The 21,074-nt window shown below is 41.4% G+C and overlaps 1 long non-coding RNA gene across 2 annotated transcripts; it reads right to left on the reverse strand.

Annotated features, from left to right (window-relative positions):
* Window positions 1-214: 214 nt before the first annotated feature.
* LOC123602960 lies at window positions 215-8,033 on the reverse strand. Of its 2 annotated transcripts, XR_006714650.1 has the most exons (3): window positions 7,743-8,033; window positions 3,728-4,603; window positions 215-929 (listed from the first exon to the last, which is right to left on the reverse strand). It is a non-coding gene; the product is annotated as an uncharacterized LOC123602960 (long non-coding RNA). The 2 variants fall into 2 exon arrangements; XR_006714647.1 differs by lacking the exon at window positions 215-929 and having other exon boundaries at window positions 3,623-4,603.
* Window positions 8,034-21,074: the final 13,041 nt, after the last annotated feature.

Below are 21,074 nucleotides of genomic sequence, written 5' to 3' on the forward strand. Positions count from 1 at the left end.
AATAAACGTTAAAAAATTTGACATCTCTTTGTATTTACTGCTTTTCTTTAATTTGAGAAATACGTGTTAAGATACATCTGAAGTTCCTTCCCCATGCATGCCATTTGTCAGTCCCGTGTGGCACCTGAAGTTTAAATCCACATGGCTCTTCCTCCCTCTGAGGAGTAAATCTGAATAGGAAAGATAAATAAGATACGTTTACTTGACAAATGTTTTTTTGAGCTTGCCTGAGGGTGCGTGCAGGGATCCAAAGGCGAATTAGACAAGCTTTTGGCACTCAGGGACTTACAGTGTGGTGAGAATTGTTACTTTGGGCTCACAGCAGCGCTCATTCACTGAACTTAACTGAGCGATCCCTAGGAGATGTTTGAAATTCTCATTTAGATCAGGGGAAGTGTGGTCTTATAGGACATCCTCAGGAAAAGGTAAACCTAAGAATTATTTTAATGTCTTCTCTTATGAACAATTCCTTGAAGGATAAAAAAAAAACAACACTAATTAATTGGTGGAAGGGGGTAGGAGTCAATAAAAGGATGTTTTAGTTACATACAGATTGGAACTCTAATCCAAATGAACACATCTAGGGGCACCTGGATGGCTCAGTTACTTAAGTGTCTGACTGTTGATTTCAGCTCAGGTCATGATCTTAGGGTTGTGAGATCAAGAAGAAGTCATGAAAATCAAATATTAGGAAAGAACACATCATTTAATGTGTTCATCACTCTACTATGGAATATTAGCAAGGCTTGCCTTTAACCGTAATATGTGGTTATAGTATTAAAGTCAAAGTGTGGGCGGCACTGGGCTGCCCCCTTCTCTCCAAGAACTTCCCACTGAGCCCACAAGGGTGGATTCTTGATTCTTCTAAGTCTTGTTTCTGTTTTTTGGTGCTACCCTATCATCAAGGCTGACTGGTCCAGAGCTGAATCCTGAGGGAAGAAGGGACAGTCAGTTTCTCTTTGATCTAGAACCATTTGAGGCAGCAAGCACTTTATGCAGAAAATCTCTGCCTGTGTTTGTGCTCAGCGAGGTTCCCAGAGATGCTCTGTCTCTGCCCTCTCAAAGCCTGGTGTCCCTCTTTCCCTACATTTAGCAGATGCTCCTGGGTTCTCCCACAAGTGCCTCCACCCTTTGGTTTTTTTGCTTAAACTCTCTCTGTCTTCTCCCCCCCCCCCAACCCCCCCCCCCGCCTTTTTTTTTTTTGGTCACTTGCAACCAGAGGAAACTCAATTTAACATAAAACAACACACGTCTAATGCAATGTTAGTTTAGTGCTAACGTGGAATTTATGGTTTATGGTAAAAGGAAGATCACAGAGTCATGTTCTGCCTAATTCTGTCCTTTCTGGAGTACAAAAACTCTAAATAGCTACAACCAAAGTGTTTAGAATTACTCGAAGGTGAAGTTGAAGCAGTGTGTTAGAAAATGATTTAAGGAATTTGTAAGAAAATGTGGGACCTGTTAAATACTAAACTTTTTTTTTTTTTTTTGGTAAAGAATGTCTGTCTGTCTGTTAGACTTCCTTCCTTTTAGAAGCCCAGCATCACACGGGAGACTATTTTGAACCGTCCCTACAAGTTACCATTCAGTTTCTTCTGACCCAATAAGAGCCTTCTTTTTTTTTTTTTTTTTTTTTAATTTTTTTTTCAACGTTTATTTATTTTTGGGACAGAGAAAGACAGAGCATGAACGGGGGAGGGGCAGAGAGAGAGGGAGACACAGAATCGGAAACAAGAGCCTTCTTTTTGATTAAGCACCAGATATGGATGTTATGCTGACCCACTCAGGATGTAAAAGTCCTAAGTCATTAGATGGCAGTGAGGTTTTAAAAACATTTGAACAGCAGGAAATAGAGCAGAACTCTCACCAACACATGCAGACTACAGTAGCAGCCACAAAGTATGTGGTATCCTGTTCTGCCACTTTTGTTGGGCTGGATGATATTGTCTCACAGACCCACTTGTCTCTGGAAGAACTTAATAGGTGCAAATTGTTTAGTATGGAGGAGGGCAACGTAATTATCCCCAGGGACTCTACAACGTCTCAAGTACAGATGAAAGTGACAACCTCGGTTTGGTCTAACGCTCAGGGTGTTTCCCATTAAACTAAAATCTTAGTAAGCACCTCTGGTTTCTTCTCCATGATTTCTCTCATGAAAACAAACTGAACGGTTCTGTCCTTCCCTTTCTTTTGGAAAAAGCAATATCTCGCTGTACCTGAAAATCTCCATTCAGATTTGTCTGATCCCTTTCGTGCCCCTAAAGAAATGGCCTAAAAGTGGGGGCAGTGTTGGTTAAGTTAGATGTGAGTGTTTTCTTTCCTTTTTTTTTTTTTTTTTTTTTTTTTTGAGAATGAGAGAGAGAAAGAGGAGAGGGGAGGGGCAGAAAGAGAGGGAGATCTACACAGAGTTCAATCCCACGACCCTGGGATCATGACCGGAGCTGAAATCAAGAGGTGGACACTTAACTGACTGAGCCACCCAGGCGCCCTGGCTTCTGGTCTTGCATGTGTGTATCTGTGTAGACACGTGCATGTGTATTTTGATATCATCGTACCTTATCACATCCAAAAATTATGCTATCTACAGTCTTTCTAAATATGTAGATGGGAAACCATAATTAACCATGTCTAAATTATGTACATGTAATTATAACTGTTGGAGTCACTGTTTTGGTATTCTTTCTTTGAAGTCCCATTTCTTTTTCTCACACTAATGTCCTAAGTCCCCATGACATATATTGGACATCATACATCTAATGAAAGAACCAAGGTGGAAAGATGGTGGAAATGCTGTTCTGGAAATCCGGAGAACCACTCAGTATGCCCGCGATGACCCCTGAGTAGACAAACACTTCATTATTAGGAAGGGGATTATGTCCGTCCCTCCTTATCCTCAGCCTGTGGTTCTGTCAGAAACTACGAAATGTAAGCCAAGCATACTAGATTAGCTTTCTGCCTGGTTAATATATTATCTTCATTTCTAGAGAAGCATGTAAGCAAATGTGTCTCCCTCTTCGGGAACTTAATATATATGGATAGCCTGAAAATTCTCATTCCGGACTGCAGCAAACATTTACATTTCATATGAATAAATGAAGATGTCATCTCTTGAGCTATTTATCTCCTATCATCCCCATAAACCAGGATTTTTCCAAAGGGTTTTGTAAAAAATAAACTCTTGGAGATCTTTTCCTTCTTTCCATTATTTAGGAATGGAAAAGGTACCTATCTTACTCTTTCTGTCAGCCTCAACCCACAGACTGTGAAAACACATCAGTCACTTAATTTACACTTCTTTTTTTTTTTTTATAAATTTTTTTTTTCAACGTTTATTTATTTCTGGGACAGAGAGAGACAGAGCATGAACGGGGAAGGGGCAGAGAGAGAGGGAGACACAGAATCGGAAACAGGCTCCAGGCTCTGAGCCATCAGCCCAGAGCCTGACGCGGGGCTCGAACTCACGGGCCGCGAGATCGTGACCTGGCTGAAGTCGGACGCTTAACCGACTGCGCCACCCAGGCGCCCCATTAATTTACACTTCTAAAGGAAAGCAACACATACACACACACACACACGCACACACACACACACAAACACACAACCTAACAAAGCAAACTCTATGTTTCTCAGATCATCGTACTTTTCTAAATAAAGTTTACGGGTTTGTATCTCAACTGCTAAACTGAAATCCCTAAGACCCCAAGGTGGCAAAGCAAAAGAAAGGGACCTGTGCTTTTGGAATCTGCAGCGTTCATGGGGGAGCCCGGTCGTGACTCTGCAGGGAACACTTCCACGTTCCCCAAGGAGCAAAGTTAACTTCTTGAGCAGCCCCTATTTCTGCCCCTTCTTCTTGAAATATGCCCACAAAGGCATAGGAAGAGATTGCGGTTTGCAGTCAAGCAGGCCTGGATTCCGCTTGTTCCTCAGAACCTTGCCCGTGAGGCCTTGACCAGTTCTGTCCGCATATGCTTCTTCCTTAGATGGATATAGCTCCCAGGATGGTGGCAGAATGGTCAGCAATTGTGACTGTTTCTGGTGGGAAAGAGATTGCCAAAGTGACATCCTGAGAAATTTAACAGTGACTCTCCCTCATTCCACACAATCCTGAGACTTGCGTCGTTTTTTCAGAAGATAGTAGCAGTGGGGAGGGCATCCTACCCCAGCATTCCTCATCTGTGTTGTGACACAGAGAAATGCCTTGTGATGTGAATGGGTATTCTGTCTCGGGGAGGCTGGAGGGCCTCAGGCTGCCCAAGGGCAGGGCCTATTTTTCTTATCTTTTCACTCTGGTGTCCGTATCAATATTCTCATTTCCATGCCAGGTGTGGCTGTGGTTGTGGGCCTGTAGGAAATGCTACACACAGCTCTTAGACTAGGGTAGACAGCAGTCTGGAGAGCAGTAGACAGTACTTATTCACGACGAATATCTGTAACCCCTGTGATTCAACAAATCCTTCTCAGGTCCATAAGGGGGCACGTACGAGGGCAATCGCCATGGCAGGTGCGATACAGGTGCCCACCCCTGGGGGTGGGTGCTAGGCGTGGGAGGTGTCCACTGTGAAATCCAACGTAACAGCTTAGATGTGGACACAGCAAGACCGTGCTCAGGGAATAAAGAAAGAAAGCAAATGAGATCTACAACATGATGTCACTTACACAAACTGAACATTCGGGAGTATGAAATAACTATACATTTTATAATAACACAGGAGACAAAATAATACACATTAAACACTCAGAACTGTTGTCTGTGGGAAGTGGGAATAGGAGGGGAGAATGAAGGAAAAAGGAAGGGATGATGAATGGATGGATGGATAGGGAGATAGACTGGTAGATGGATGAATGAATGAAGGAGATAGATAGATGGATGAATGAATGAATGAATGAATGAATGAGTTGGGGCCCTGCGCAGAGGAATTGGGGATATGATTGCCTTAGCCCTTTGCTTTTGTATTCCTAAATAAAAAATAATTATCATTTTCTATGTGTGTGACTTTTTTTTTTTTTTTAATGTTTACTTTTTTTTTTGAGAGAGAGACAGAGACAGAACATGAGTGGGGAAGGAGCAGAGAAAGAGGCAGGCACAGAATCCGAGGCAGGCTCCAAGCTCTGAGCTGTCAGCACAGACCCCTACACGGGGCTCAAACTCATGAATGGCCAGATGATGACCTCAGCCGAAGTCAGATGCTTAACTGACTAAGCCACCCAGGCACCCCTATCATTTTCTACGTGTGTAACTTTTGAAAACCTGGGAGGCAACTGTTCTGGGCAGTGCAAACATTTCCTTAGAAGCCCCCAAAAGTAGCAATTAATAGGAATTTAACAAAAGCTAGATGTGAAACTTGGAGAGAAAAAATGTGCACCTAACCTGTTTTTCCCATTATAATGACAGAAGGATGATTTGTAAAGACAGGCCATTACACTGAATTAACACGTAAAGTCACTAAATATATTATATGAATTGTTTTAAAGAAATGCAAATGGTGTTGAAAGAAGATCATTAGGTAACCTAGGGGGTGTAAACTTGGAGGATTCACACCACTTCCTGAGAATTGTAGGGAATAGTAGGGGAAAATAGTAGGGAATAGTAGGGGGAAAATAGTATTTTCCCTTAGCCCTATTCTGCTTGCCTTACCCCTGCCAAAAATGAGAGCCTGTTAAACCCTTCTGATTTCCACTCCCCCCCCCCCCACCCCACCCCGTTCCCTGCCTGGTCAAAAGTATCTGGGAATTGTGTCTACAATGATTTTGAAACCAGTTTGGTTTGTCTTGAAGGTGGCTCTTCACCTGGGCGCTAGGGAAGGAGGGGTTGGGTAGGATTCAGAGAAACGCTGATAAGTGGGAAGGACTTTGCAGGTGTAGGGAGCAGCATGATTGAGGGCATGGAGGTAGGAATGGGGAGGACCAACACAGGAGCTTGTCTAGACATGGAGAAACTGTGCCCTGATCCCTGCACAACTGCGAGGTTCGCCAGGCCCAGGCCTCCCATTGCAGCTCAGACCCGACAGCTACAGGTGATCCCATGAGAGGAGCTGTCTTGTGCTGGGTGGGCCTGGAGCCAGTAGCTGCTCACTGAAATCTCATAGATTAAAATAAAAAGCCTGGGGCGCCTGGGTGGCGCAGTCGGTTAAGCGTCCGACTTCAGCCAGGTCACAATCTCGCCGTCCGTGAGTTCGAGCCCCGCGTCGGGCTCTGGGCTGATGGCTCAGAGCCTGGAGCCTGTTTCCGATTCTGTGTCTCCCTCTCTCTCTGCCCCTCCCCCGTTCATGCTCTGTCTCTCTCTGTTCCAAAAATAAATAAACGTTGAAAAAAAAAATTGAAAAAAATAAAATAAAATAAAATAAAAAGCCCATCACTGCCAAGCGTGGTTTTCATTTCCACTGGATACTTCTTAACTTCCCTCTGGCTGTGCTGCCCATCTCTAGGTGAGAGTCTGTCTCTGCCAGGTTCTACTTATTTGTTCCCTTCTGGTTCTTTCTTTCTTTCTAAGGTTTTATTTTTAAGTAATTTCCACACCCAGTGTGGGGTTCGATGTCACAACCCCGAGATCAAAAGTTGCACACTCTACCGACTGAGCCAGCCAGCTAGGCGCCCCTGTTCCCTTCCATTTCTTTTCAATAATGAATCTCTGATGTGTTTCAAAATTTTTTTTAACTTTATTTATTTTTGATAGAGAGAGACACAGAGCATGAGCAGGGGAGGGGCAGAAAGAGAAAGACACACAGAATGTGAAGCAGGCTCCAGGCTCTGAGCTGTCAGCACAGAGTCCCACACGGGGCTCGAACTCATGAAGTGCCAAGATCCGTGACCTGAGCCCAAGTCGGCCGCTCAACCGACTGAGCCACCCAGGTGCCCCCTCTGGTGTGTTTCAAACCTGGGGACGTTTGTGTTTCTGTGGTCTCTAATATACCCATCTAATGTACTGTGAAAGGAAGTGACTAGTTGTCAGACAGGAGGAGCAATTTCTCAGTTCCCAAAAGATTGCGATGGATAGCACCAAATGCCAATAGTTTAAATAAAAATCCTAAATACTTTGAATAATTTTCATCAGTTTTGTTGAGATATAACTCACGTACCATACAATTCACTCATCTAAAGTGTGTAATTCCAATGGTTTTTAGTGTATGTCATTTTTAATATTTTTAAATTGTGGTAAAAATATATATGACAAACCTTGGCATTCTTTTCTATTTTTTATTAAAATTCCAGTTAAAAACATACAGTGTACTGTTAGTTTCGGGTGTGGAATTTAGTGGTTCATCACTTAAATATAATCCCCAGTGCTCATGACAAGTACCCTCCTTAATTCCCATCCTCTTTTTCATCTATCCCCCCACCCTCCTCTGGTAACCGTCAGTTTGTTTAAAGTTAAGAGCCTGTTTCTTGGTTTGCCTCTCTGTCTTTCTTTTCCCTTTGCTCATTTGTTTTGTTTTGTTTTGTTTTTTTAATTTCACATCTGAGCGAGATCAGTGATGTTTGTCTCTCTCTGACTGACTTACTTTGCTTAGCGTAATATTCTCTAGCTCCATCCGTGTCATTGTAAATGGCAAGAGTTCATACGTTTTGATGGCTGAGTCGTATTCTATTGTATGTGTATACCACAACTTCTTTACCCATTCGTCAGTCGATGGACACTTGGGCTCTTTCCAGTGTTTGGCTATGGTTAATAATGCTGCTGTAAACATCAAGGTGCATGTACCCCTTCGAATTAGTACTTTTGTATCCTTTGAGTAAATACTTACTATTGCAATTGCTGGATCAGAGAGTAGTTTTGTTTTTAACTTTTTAAGGAACTTCCATACTTACAAACCTTGGCATTTTAAGGATACAATTCAGGGCCATTAGTTACATTTGTGATGTTATTGCAATCCTCACCTCAATCTATTTCCAAACTCTTTCATCGCCCCCAAACATGACTCTATAGAATATCACTGTACTATAGTTAGGCATAGATGGAAAGAGTTTTGTTGGTAAAAGAGGGTGTTGGACATCATCATCCTCTGCTGGTGGATCCCCGTGGCAGGTATCCTGACCACCCCCTGCTGTCTGTTTGCACCTGGGTGGGGAGCTGGCAGCTTGGTGGTTCAATCCCATTGTTACCTCAGGCTCCCCGCTGCTTTGCTCATCTCCAAGCCTGAAGGTTGGTCAGCTGGAGAGTTATGTTTTCTCTTTCGGAGATCGCAGGGACTGAGGAAATGTCACCAGGCATGTGGGCCAGAGGACTTCAGACATAAGCCTTGCATTTTGCACATGTTTCTGCAACCATGTCCTTCAACTCCATTCCCCACTCCTATGTCCGCCTCCCCCGGGGAACCATTTTCACGTGTTTAGTATACTCTATTTTGTTTTATGTATTTTTGTTTTATGTAATTGTAAAATGCCTACAGTTATTTTGTACTCCTGCATTTTTAGCTGTGTAAGTTAGATATCTAAGTCTGGACCTAGATAAAGGGATAAGGTTTCTAGATTATCACTGAAACTGGCCTTTTCCCCACATATCCTCCCGGACACACCTCCTTGACTTACGTGAAGGAAAAATATACACGTGTCTCTTTACTAATACTCTGACCTTCAACTGGAGGTCTTTGGCACGCAATATGTAGCTTCTAAGAGAAACTGTATTCCCTGGTTCCTGTCTTTTTAATTCTAAGTCACTATTCCAGAGGTTCTGTGTCCCTTTAGGGTTCCTGGTTGTAAGCACAGAGGCTGATTCTGACGGCATAAAATGAGGATACTGAAGACGTACCAATCACTCACAGAATCGTGGGACGGCTAGGGGTCAAAAGAAGCTACATGCCAAGGGCCCCGGAACATGTCTGGGAAGGTCATTATTGCTGCCAAGAAAGAGTTGATGTAGCTGCCGTCCCCCACCAACACTGTGTATAAGCTGATGCTCTGTCCCAGCTGCCTTCCGAAATTGGGTAGAGCTACTAGAACAAATCTGCCACTTTTCTATTGCTTTGGGTCAAATTCTGGGCCAGCGCATCTGCTTGGCCAAACCTAGGCCTGCAAAAGAAATGGCTGGCTGGCTTTTTTAGCATCTATCGAGTGGGAGGCAGACCCTGTGTCTTGCTGAGACTCCAATGGTGAGGAGTTCTCCAAACATAAGAAGACAGTTCAGAGATGAGTGGGAAAAAAGTTACAGGTGTTCCCTACCGGCAGGAAACCTCTGGCGTTCTGTACGGGTCTGAGTCACAGCTTAATTTTACACAATTTCGAAGAATAATGTAGACTGGAGTTTGTCGGTTTCCCTTTCCTCCTGTTCTGAAAATGAAAAGATATCCTCGGGCACTTTCTTTTAGAAAGTTTGTTTATTGAGGCAGAAATTCTCACTGCAAAACTTCACAGTATTTTTTTTTTTTTAAATTTACACTGTTGTGGTTGGAATATATCTATGTATTTCATAGGTGCAAGTGTTTTTCATAGTAAGCTTAACTGAAGCTTCTCTCCAAGATTCTAATCATCTTTTTATTCTGAGCTAATATTTACAGCTTTGTAATTCTTTTTTTTTTTTTTTTTTTTTTTTTACTTATTTTGAGAGAGAGAGAGGGAACGCGTGTGCATGGGCAAGTGGGGGAGGGGCAGAGAGCGAGGGAGAGAAAGAGAGAGAGAATCCCAAGCAGGCTCTGCACCAACAGTGTGGGGTTCGAACTCACGGACCACGAGGTCATGACCTGAGCTGTCATCAAGAGTTGGACCCTTAACTAACTGAGCCACCCGGGTGCCCCACCTTTGTAATTTTCAAAGTTTGTTTTCTATCACCTTTTGTTTTTTAAGCTGGCACTGTTACATTTTTTTTTTAAGTTTATTTATTTATTTTGAGAGAGAGGGAGCACAAACAGGGAAGGGGCAGAGAGAGAGGATCCCAAGCAGCTCTGAGCTGTCAATGAGGAGGCTCAATCCCATGAACTGTGAAATCACAACCTGGGCTGAAATCAAGAGTCAGATGTTTAACCGACTGAGTCACCCAGGCACTCCTAGATTTTCTTTTAAAAAGTGTATAGCTTATATTACTATAAGGTAGAAAAAGAGAAAAAATAAGTCATCGCAAGAACAAAATACAGAAAAAAAATATACTGTTGTTTTTGTAACCAAATCCTAGTAACCTAGTAACAAGGAGTTTTGTTAGTGAAACCTCAGTGTGTTTAGATTGTTTTATGTCTCAGGTAAATAGGAAAATCATAATTCTTGTCTGTTAATAGCTAGTCTATATCTGATTACTAGTCGGAAGTTTCACTCTTTTTATTCTGCGAATTCTCAAAATGTTAGTTGACTTCACTGATACCCTATTTTTCTGGCATCTTTAATAAGTAATGGCCTTTGAGCTGTCATTGCTGCTTCATACCAAAGGTACGTCTCACCATTTCCTGTGGCTTTATGCTGAAAGGTACTATATTTACTTAATGATTTCATATCCTATTGCTGTCCCCCAAGTCCCGATCAAATCGGTGAGAGAGACTCAGTGTAGGAACTAGGTGCTTACCTTTCACGAGACAGTTGTCAATTACAAAGCAGATTGGATTCCAGACCTAAAGATTGTCTTAGACAGAGTAGATGTTTTCAGTAAGATAACAGGCAGAGTGAAAGAGAACACTGTTGGGGGGAAGGGGGAGGAGGTGATTTGTGCAATTTCCTTTAAAATTTTTAGAAATTCATGGTCTAGGATGCTGCTGAAGACTTCTTGTCTCTTGCTAGGATAGGCAAACGTCTGTGACCTCCCCAAGCCAGAGGATGCAGAAAGAAGCCGGAGCAGTAGGGGAAGGGAAGGCCAGCCAGATGGTGGAGGCATGGAAAGGAGGGTCAGAGTAAGGGTGAGGGTTGGGGTGCTAATTAGCTTTTCTTGCCTTGCCAGCAGTCTGTGGCAAGCAGATGACTGCACCCTTAATACTACCCTTTTTCTGGCCAGCAGGCAGCAGGGGTTGTTGCTGTGGTTACGCAGAGAGTGTGCTTTTTTTTTTTCCCTCTTCAAAATGTGGAAGTGGTGGAGAGACATACAAAGCGAAAATCTTGGTTTAAGTATTATAAGATCTCAGGATAAGAGATCTTGTCTCTTTCCATCTTTTGCAAGATGCCCATTAACTGCGTGCCCATTCCTATTTTGATAATATTAACTGGAAGCGATGTATTCTTTATATTATAAAAATCAATGCGAACCAAACTGTGCTTGGATATCTAAAAAACAATCAATAAAATGACAAAAATGGGCTATGAAATCTAAACGCAACTCAACCTTAGAGAGAGGTCGGCTTACAGATAATTATAAAAATATTCAGTAGAGCACATATCAGAAGTACATTGGCCTTTCTTTACACATGCTGTCAGTTTCCGTGGGGTGGGAACTGTGTCTGATTATTTTGTAATGTCTCTAGAGCTGGCCATACTGGTATTCACCGAAAGTTTACGAAACGAAATCAGATTCTAGTAAGGCAGTCGCTACATGTACTATGCAATATTTGTACGGCTATTGACTCTATGCCAAGATAAATATTAGTAAGCATGACAATGTGAAAGAGTTAACATTTTGAAAATGCAGTGTTGTTACAGGCACACATTTTTCTCAGTACTGGTATGATGTTTTATATGCTAAGTTGATGGGAAGCTTTTAAAATTGGGAAGTAAAAATTCTAATGATCTGTTTTTGTAGAGGAAGGGAATGGAATAAATATTTCCTTACCACCGAATATGTACCAGATACACTGTGTGCATATCAACGTATTGAATTCTATCAGCAACCCTGTAAGGCAGTTCTTTCTCTGGGTTTTACAAATGAGGAAATGGAGGTTCACAGATGTTAAGTAACTCGCTAGAGGTCACATAGTGTATGACTGTGCAGGATTCACACTTGGGTATTCCTGATTCTGAAGCCTGTGCTGTCCTGACTTTATGTTACCTGAACCCTAATAGATCTCCATTGGTCCCCCAAATATTTTCAGTTTTGTTTGTCCAGTGATCGGTCAAATCGGCCTCTGAAGCATTCTCCGTGTTCTTTCTCTCCTCCAGTTCCAATGAAAGAAAGAGATTTGCCATTCAGGTCTTTGACTGGTCAGTCTCCTAACTCAGATCATTTGGGGAGCATTAAGAGACAAATGGGAAGTGAAATGGTGTGTTTCTGGTGATCTAGAACAGAGCACTAATTCTGATTATGACATACAGTGCTGTGATTCCCTTCCACCAAATTTCCAAACTGTCACATTCACTTGTACTTGTTAATATATGACACATGTATCTTATTCTTGTATTTGATTTTTGTCCTATTGGCTGAACGTCTTTTAGATGTAGCAACATGTCTGATATTAACCAGAGTCCACTTGGGGTGGGTTATGTATCTATGGTTCTCTTTCTCAATGCTTAGCATGCAACTCTCAATTTTTAAAATATGCATTTTTGATCAAGTAGTTTATTTCCTGCAATTTCTTCATCAACAATCGTAACCAAGTTTGGAGGAAGCGTTTGAGATGACATAGTAAACCTGAAACTGAAATAGGCCGTTGGTATTGAAAGAGAAAAAGCTTTCCATTATATGTTATTATTTATCACATAGTACTATTTTACCAATAATGGATAGTCATTTAAATAGATGTTAGGATCACATTCTTATTTTCAGACAAGAATAATAAAAAACTAAGTTTTCCAAATGGAATTCTTATAAATTCTTCAAATAATTGTTTTCAGAAGTTTTATGAGTATCTCTTGACTCATGACTATGCAAGTCCTTTGCTCAAAGGAAGTATACAGAAGTATCTCTTAGATAAGGTGGACTCATGAAATATAAGACAGTGGTGAAGGCCAGGGTCCTAAGAGCATCCTTATTGTATGTCGCTCTACTCCACTATGGATGCCCGTGGACAGGAAAGTAACAGTATTTCCTCATCTGCAGTGTCCCCCAAGGACATTCTTCTGCCTTAAAGAGTCTTACGATTTGGTTGAAATGACAAACCAAAAAGCAATACGCTAGGTTCCAAATGACTGCTGTAGGTGATAATGCCACAGGAGTTCATAGGAGGAATGACATTTTCAATATTTTAGGGTGAAGCAGACATTTTGGATTCATTTTACTTTTAAAAATAAAATTGCTGGGCTCACCCCCTGTGACTTGCCTTTTCCCTGTGACAGTTGAGACCTCTTTTCTCCATTCCTCACTTTGAGATCAACGCAGATGAAATCCCTTAAAGGAAGTGTAGAGTAAAAGACAAAAACGAAGAGGTTAAGATTAGAGAAGTGAAACCAATTTCTTTTGAATGACAACAGGTTTCTGAAAACCTCGCGAGGGAGCTGATTCAAGTCACCACAGGGTAATTTTCCCAAGTGAATGTCACAACGGAACTTGTCTACAGTCATCGCTGTCATGGTGGGTTGTCTGACCCAGTAGCTTCGGGTAGGTAATCGTGTACTTGCTTATATGGTTCTGCGTGTAACTCAAGAGCCCCAGCGAGACTAAGGGCAAGAGCCGTGTGCTATACTTTCTCTCTGTTGTCCACAACAGTGTCTCATAACTTTGAACTCTTTTTTAATAAACCTAAAATGCTCTCCTGCTCCCTCCAATCTAAAAAAGCCCCTTAGAAACAGAGGCTTTCTGTCTTTCTCCACCACAGCCATTTGGGAATCACAGGTTTTACAAAACCTGTTTGGCTGAGAAAATTTAAGACAAATTTTAAGTCGAGTCAAATTTTAAAATATGTATTATTAAACCTGTAGGTATTTTTTTTTTGCTTTTGAAATACAAAATATGATATTATAATATTAAATATCCTTTATAAGTCACAAAGCTACCCCAGTTTCTGATAACTCCCTTTTTCCTCCCTTCTCATCCCCTTCCTTCTTAAAAATTGCTTCTCTACTTTTAGTGAATTAAACTGACGGTGTGCCTTCAGTTGTTTAGAAAGTTGTTATATTGGGGCGCCTGGGTGGCTCAGTCGGTTAGGCGTCCGACTTTGGCCCAGGTCATGATCTCATGGTCCGTGAGTTCGAGCCCCGCATCGGGCTCTGTGCTGACAGCTCAGAGCCTGGAGCCTGTTTCAGATTCTGTGTCTCCCTCTCTCTCTGCCCCTCCCCTGCTCATGCTCTGTCTCTGTCTGTCTCAAAAATAAAGAAACATTAAAAAAAAAAAAAAAAAAGGTGTTATATTATTAAAAGAATTTAGGGGTACCTGGGTGACTCATTAAGCATCCGACTCAGCTTGGGTCCATTAAGCATCCTACTCAGCTTGGGTCATGATCTCATGGTTTGTGGGTTTGATTGAACCCCCTATGTCGGCTTTGCGCTGACAGTGCAGAGCCTGCTTGGGATTCTCTCTCTCTTCCTCTCTCTCTCCCTCTCTGCCCCTCTCCCACTCCCACTCTCTCTCAAAATAAATAAACTTAAAAAAACAAAAAGGATTTTGGTCCCTGGATTACTAGAGATTAGTATTTGTATGTGATCAATAGAATGATCAGTGACAAAATATATAATCTTACAAAGTAAAAAGAATATAGTAGTGAAAAGTAGAAACTATTTTTTCAGATTTCTTTCTTTTTTCTTCACGAAATTCTCAGTTTTGTAGTATTCATGTTCCAACATATTCCGATCTAAGACAAAAACGGCAGCAATTCTTTTCTTTCTTTCTTTTTTTTTTTTACTTTTTAGTTTATTTATTTTGAGAGAGAGACAGAGTGGGGGCAGGGTGGAGAACAAGAGAGAGCGAGTCCCAAGCAGGCTCTGTGCTCAGCACTTCAGCAGCCGTTCTTTTCTTTTTTTTTTTTTAATGTTTTTTTTCCAACGTTTTTATTTATTTTTGGGACAGAGAGAGACAGAGCATGAACGTGGGAGGGGCAGAGAGAGAGGGAGACACAGAATCGGAAACAGGCTCCAGGCTCTGAGCCATCAGCCCAGAGCCTGACGCGGGGCTCGAACTCACGGACCGCGAGATCGTGACCTGGCTGAAGTCGGACGCTTAACCGACTGCGCCACCCAGGCGCCCCAACAGCCGTTCTTTTCAAGTCACAGCTTTCAGCCCGAACACCTCTGCCTTCATTACTCAAATACATTTTTTGTTTTATTATTTAAAAATGTTTAATTGAAGTATAATTAGCAATTATATTCGTTCAAATGCACCTTTGTAATCTCATCAAGTCATTGTTTTAAAAAAATTAAATAACCCAAAATAAATAAATAAACCAAAAAATGGCTGTGTTCACTTTCTAATTCCTGAAGAAATCACACAGATTGTATAGCATGGGTGTGCAAAATGAAGAATTCACAGAAAATTTGAAATTCAAGCAACAAATAAGGTGGAAACTTGTCTACTTACAGAAAAAGGTAGAAAGTGCATCTCAGGAGTTTTAAAATCTAAACTAAAAGAGACCAGAATATGGTTTTTTTAAGTTTTGGTAAAATTTACATACAGTGAAATGAACATCTTAAGTGTACAATTTAGTGATTTAGTGAGCTTTGACAACTGTGTCCATGCACCCGTGAATGTATCATTCCAGAAAGTTCCTTAATGCTCCCTTCCAATCAATTCTCGCCACTTTGGACATCCACTGTCCTGATTTCTTTTTACAAAGATTCCAATTATTTGTTCTTGGATTTCATATAAATGAATCACATAAAATGTACTTTTCCTTTGCTCACTATAATGTTCGTGAGATTCATCTGCATGGTTGAACGTATCTGTGGCTCATTCTTTCTCATTGCTGAATAGTACTTATACCATGATTCACGTGTCTATTCTCTTGATGGGCATTTGGATGGTTTCCAGTTTGGTCTGCTATAAATAACACTAGCATAAACTTCTTCCACAAGTCTTTCAGGAGAAATGTGCTTTCATTTGTCTTTAGAATTGCTGGCCTGCAGGGGAGGTACATTTTTTTTTTAAGTTTATTTATTTGAGAGAGAGAGAGGGGAGGGGCAGAGAAAGGGAGAGAGGGAATCACAGGCAGGCTCCACACTGCCAGTACAGAGCCCAACATGGGGCTGGAACTCAAGAACCATGAGGTCATGACCTGAGCTGAAATTAAGAGTCAGATGCTTAATTGACTGAGCCACCCAGCTGCCTCTAGCATCATCTAACTTTATGGAAAAATTCCTGAAAAATTGGTGCATAAAGCTAATTTTTTTGTAAATCAAATCACTTACTGAAAAAAGTCTTCCCCTACTTTAATGTCTAGCTCAAATTCTCTTTTTCTACAATGTCCTCTCATGCTGTCCTGGCCTGCAGCGATTTATTCATTCCCCAGATTTTAGCATTCCCAGTGATATGACACTTATTATCAACACCTCTCCCTTGGACCTCTGTCTTTCACAGCTTGATTGATTGACCTATTTAATCCATGTATATATTTCATTTCTACACACACGATATCTTTATTGAGGGATCGAATCACATTTCACACTTAAAAAAATTTCTTTCGGTTGCTTGGGTGGCTCAGTCGGTTGAGTGTCGGACCTCAGCTCAGGTCATGATATCGTGGTTTGTGGGTTCGAGCCCCACCTGGGGCTCTGGGCTGACAGCTCAGAGCCTGGAGCCTGCTCCAGATTCTGTGTCTCCTTCTCTCTCTGCCTCTTCTCTGCTTGCACTCTATCTCACTCTGTCTCTCAAAAATAAATGTAAAAAATTTTTTTTTCTTTCATAGGATGCAGCATAGTGCCTTGCACACAAGAGTTGCTCGATAAAATTTCCTGCTTAATTGCCTTTCTATCTTAGTTTTGCCTTAGGCAAGGTGTCGATGCAGTTTAAGTAATTTACTTGTTTTAATTATATGGCAATTTCCCCAATTTTCCATTTTTGTTGACTACTGGAAGCCAGGCCTAAAGATAATTGTTGACTAAAATCTGGTTCCTTTACCACCTTACTAATTCCTAGTTTAAAGCACCCTTTGCATATTGTGGTTTGAAATAAAAAGCACACCGTAGGAGATTAGGGAGTCAGTCTGGGGTTTCCCTCTAATTCGCCCTGGGGCCTGTGGTTTGCCATTTACAGGTCTCCACAAAGTACCGGATTCATCTTCCAGTCCCTGGAGGCTGACATGCTTCCAAGCCCAGCTCAGAGATCGTCTGTTTGCTCATAGTGACTTCCTCCCCAGCACAGAGGACTGTCTGGCTCTCGGTGTGCCTGCACTCCTTTGTCCATGCCTCTTTGTCAGTATCTGACACGTTGAGGCAGAATTTATTTCTGTTTGCCTGTCCACGACTGGCCTGTGGAGCTCCTCAGAGCAGGAATCATGTACCTGAGTGGCCTGTGCTCTGCATGTAGTAAGTCCTCCACGAATGTTTGATGAAGAAATGCATGGATTAATGGGTAGATGAAAATGGCTTTTTAGGTATCCTAAACCTTTAAGAGTTTCTATTGTATGTATGCACGTATGTACATAAGCTGTTCGCCCACTGTGGGGCTTGAACTCATAGCCTTAAGACAGACAAACTCTGCTGACTGAGCCAGCCAGGCACCCCTGTATTTTAACGTTTTTTAAAATATGCAGACCTTTAAAGAATTTTATCCAGAAAAGGACTATTTAGGTTAATTCTCTTACTCTCCCTTAGTGAGGTAGACACATATATTTTTTTTTAATGTTTTTATTTATTTTTGAGACAGAGAGAGACAGAGCATGGGCAGGGGAGGGGCAGAGAGAGAGGGAGACACAGAATCCGAAGCAGGCTCCATGCTCTGAGTTGTCAACACAGAGCCTGACACGGGGCTCGAACTCACAGACTGTGAGATCATGACCTGAGCTGAACTCAGGCGCTCAACCGACTGAGCCCAGGTGCCCTGATACATATTGTTTTTGCTCGTCCAGCATCCCTTGCCCAGCATCCCTTCATCACTTTTTGGGACATACTCCTCATTCTTCTTGGAATCCCATCCCACGTGGTTTGGTGAGGGTAGCCTTGACTCCAGACTCTCCCTGACCCCTGCCTATCATCGTGGTGGGTTTTGGCCTAGGCCTCACCAATCAAAGGATATAGTAATTGTTTCAGGGCTGAGCAAGGGACCCAAACAAGCAAATCTGTTTTCCTGAGATTAGCTATATTGGGACATACTAGGAGAACTTAGGTGTGGAGTGGCCCAGAAGCCAGATTTTCCACCTTGTAGAGAGAGCTTGTGTTGGAATAAAACCTACAGGTGGAGAAAAGCAGTGTAAAGAGATGTGGAGGACCATTCTGATGACCAGGATTACAATCTTCTAGTGGTGTGGACCAGTTTATATTTATATTTCAATCACATTCAAGTTTAATATCTCTCAGATTTTTCATTTTTCCTGTCTTCCCTGAGATTGATTCCAAATCTAAGGAGATTCTTTACAGCTGTTGGGAAAGCCATCTACTTTCTGGATTTACTCAGTTTCCACGCTGTGCTGGCCTTTTCCAGATTTCTTGTGGAAATTTCTTGTGATTTCTTGTGGCTCCTGAGTATGTTGTCCTCTGTCACCTCTGTCTTCAAGGCTTCTGCTGAGTTGTGCACAGTTCCACCATGCTTCTAGCGGCCCATTCATCCGGGTCAGTCTGCAGCTTTCCTCTCTCATTCTCTCATTTCAATCTGTTGGCCTCTCTTAGCTCCTCTACATCCTTCTTTTATGGAAAAAGGGAAGGTGTGTTAGGATTCTCCAAAGAAATAGAGTTTTTGTTCTTTTCTGAGGGCAATTTTATTTTATTTTTATTATTTATGTTTTTAATTTAATTTTTTTAAATTTACATCCAAATTAGTTAGCATATAGTGCAACAATGATTTCAGGAGCAGATTCCTTAATGCCCCTTCTCCATTTAGCCCATCCCCCCTCCCACGACCCCTCCAGTAACTCTCTGTTTGTTCTCCATATTTATGAGTCTCTTCTGCTTTGTCCCCCTCCCTGTTTTTATATTATTTTTGTTTCCCTTCCCTTATGTTCATCTGTTTTGTCTCTTAAAATCCTCATATGAGTGAAGTCGTATGATATTTGTCTTTCCCTGACTGACAAATTTCGCTTAGCATAATACCCTCCAGTTCCATCCATGTAATTGCAAATGGCAAGATTTCATTCTTTTTGATTGTAGAGTAATACTCCATTATATATATATATATATATACTGCATCTTCTTTATCCATTCACCCATCGATGGACATTTGGACTCTTTCCATACTTTGGCTTTCATGTGTCTGTTGGCCATCTGGAAGTCTTCTTTGGAGAAGTGTCTATTCATATCTTTTGCCCATTTCTTCCCTGGATTATTTCTTTTTTGGGTGTTAAGTTTGATAAGTTCTTTATAGATTTTGGATACTAACCCTTTATCTGATATATTGTTTGCAAATATCTTCTCCCATTCTGTTGGTTGCCTTTTAGTTTTGCAGATTGTTTCCTTCGCTGTGCAGAAGGTTTTTATTTTGATGAGGTCCCAGCAGTTCATTTTTGCTTTTGTTTCCCTTCCCTCCGGAGATGTGTTGAGTAAGAAGTTGCTGCGGCCAAGATTAAAGAGGTTTTTGCCTGCTTTCTCCTCGAGGATTTTGATGGCTTCCTGCCTTACATTTAGGTCTTTCATCCATTTTGAGTTTATTTTTGTGTATGGTGTAAAAAAGTGGTCCAGGTTCATTGTTCTGCATGTCGCTGTCCAGTTTTCCCAACACCACTTGCTGACGAGACTGTCTTTATTCCATTGGATATTCTTTCCTGCTTTGTCAAAGATTAGTTGGCCATATGTTTGTGGGTCCACTTCTGGGATATCTATTCTGCTCCATTGTTCTGAGTGTCTGTTCTTGTGCCAGTACCACAGTGTCTTGATGATTACAGCTCTGTAGTATAGCTTGAAGTCTGGGATTGTGATGCCTCCTGCTTTGGTTTTCTTTTCAAGATCGCTTTGGCTATTCGGGGTCTTTCTGGTTCCATTCAAATTTTAGGATTGTTTGTTCTAGCTCTGTGAAGAATGCTGGTGTTATTTTGATAGGGATTGCACTGAATATGTAGATTGCTTTGGGTAGTATTGACATGTTAACAATATTTGTTCTTTCTATCCAGGAGCATGGAATTTTTCCATTTTTTTGTGTCTCCTTCAATTTCTTTCATAAGATTTCTATAGTTTTCAGCGTATAGATTTTTCACCTCTTTGGTTAGATCTATTCCTAGGTATTTTATGGTTTTTGGTGCAATTGTAAATGGGATCGATTCCTTGATTTCTCTTTCTGTTGCTTCATTGTTGGCGAATAGGGATGCAACCGATTCCAAAGAAATAGATTTAACAGGATATGTATATATAGACAAATTTATTTTAAGGAATTGGCTCATGTGAATAGGGAGGTTAACCAAGTCCAAAACCTGTAGGGTATGTTGGCAAGCCAGGAGAGCCAGGAAAAAGCTACTGGGGCTGAGAAGGTTGGGATGGGAAGATGGAATGGACGGGACTGGCTCAGCCAGACTACCTTACTTTTCTTTTCTTTTTTTTTTTTTTTTTTTAATTTTTAAACATTTATTTATTTTTGAGACAGAGAGAGATAGAGCATGAATGGGGGAGGGTCAGAGAGAGAGGGAGACACAGAATCCGAAACAGGCTCCAGGCTCTGAGCTGTCAGCACAGAGCCCAACGCGGGGCTCAAACTCACGGACGGCGGGATCATGACCTGAGCTGAAGTCGGACGCTCAACCGACTGAGGCACCCAGGCGCCCCAAGACTACCTTACTTTTCAAATCTTTTCCTATACCTATATCAAAATTACTAAACTTAAAAGCTGAAAATGGTGTGATTGTCTTTCGTCCTGGTTTTACAATGCCATCTTGAGAAGAATGGTACCCCAGAACTGTGGTAATGAACTAACATCTGGTTGAAAATTCATTCTTTTATTTTAGAATATCAACTATGCAAATATTGTATTTTCATTTTTCCTCTGCTTTCTTGAACTCAACCATGGGGTCTGGAAACAAAGATGTTTTAGGTGAGAAACGTCTCACGTTATGAATATGTTTAAATGTTATTGTGTAGGGATAAAACCATCTATAAAGATAAATATACTGGCTGACTGGAGATGGATCATGAAAAAGGAAAGCCCTTAACTTTTGAGTAGTGTCGGTTCCAATCAGACCACAAACAGCTGAACTATGTATAAACTCTACACTTTGACTCCAGTCTTTATTGTT

The sequence above is a fragment of the Leopardus geoffroyi genome, chromosome A1 (assembly GCF_018350155.1).
Source record: "Leopardus geoffroyi isolate Oge1 chromosome A1, O.geoffroyi_Oge1_pat1.0, whole genome shotgun sequence".
NCBI classification, from domain to species: domain Eukaryota; kingdom Metazoa; phylum Chordata; class Mammalia; order Carnivora; family Felidae; genus Leopardus; species Leopardus geoffroyi.